Below are 1,027 nucleotides of genomic sequence, written 5' to 3' on the forward strand. Positions count from 1 at the left end.
AAATTACTTTAACCCCTATCCCACCCTCTCTTTTTTTTTTTTAAAGCAAAGCCTCTACATTGTCTTGTTTTTTAGAGGTACCAGGTATTTTGTGTTGAGATATGCATTGCAGTCTATATATAACTGCAATATGCTGCTTCAAACTGCTTAAAGTCAGAGCTCTCAGCACGAAAATCTTTCTAATTTAAATACAAAAACGCTTCCCTCACCCCCTATTTTTGTGCTTGGATATTATTTAAATTTGTACACAAATTGGGTGATCCTCAATTTCTCCTTCGAAAAAAATCTGTAACTGGAAGAATAAAAAGGATCTGATGGGTAATGTTTGGTTTGGTTAAGGGGAGTAGGCTCATGATCTCCATGACCTCCCCCCCCCCCCCGCTTTGGATCCACACTTGCCCCTCCACCCCTTAATTTTGCACTTGAATATAATTTAAATTTGTTCATAAAGTGGATGATCCTCAATTTCTCTTTCGAAAAAATCTGTAACTGGAAGATTAAAAAGGCTCTGTTGGGTTATGTTTGGTCTAGCTAGGGGGGGGGGTGTCATAATCCCATGACCTCCCCCTTGACCCACACTTGCCCCCCCCCCCCATATTTTTGTGCTTGGATATAATTTTAATTTGTTCGCAAACTGGGTGGTACTCAATTTCTCCTTCGAAAATTTCAGTAACAGGAAGATGAAAAAGGCCCTGTTGTGTAATGTTTGGTCTGGCTGGGGGGGGGGGGGTTCATGACCCCCCCCCCCATTGGATCCGCGCTTGAGATACCGTTGTTTGTGGGTACACGTTTGGTGACCCCCCCCTTAACCGGAGCCTGGACCCGCCCTTGCATATAACGCTTTTAATTTCGCAGACGTATTAAAAATCTCATTAATTTATAGTATAAAATTCTAAATCACTTGTGAGGGTATGAGCTATGAGCACAACAAAAGGTTTTGTAGCAAAACTTTTGAACTTTCTTCTAGAACAGGAAAAAAAAGGGAAAAAAATGAAAAACATACACAAGCACTTTCTTTAGTAAAAAA

Source organism: Uloborus diversus, chromosome 8 (genome assembly GCF_026930045.1).
Source record: "Uloborus diversus isolate 005 chromosome 8, Udiv.v.3.1, whole genome shotgun sequence".
NCBI lineage: Eukaryota > Metazoa > Arthropoda > Arachnida > Araneae > Uloboridae > Uloborus > Uloborus diversus.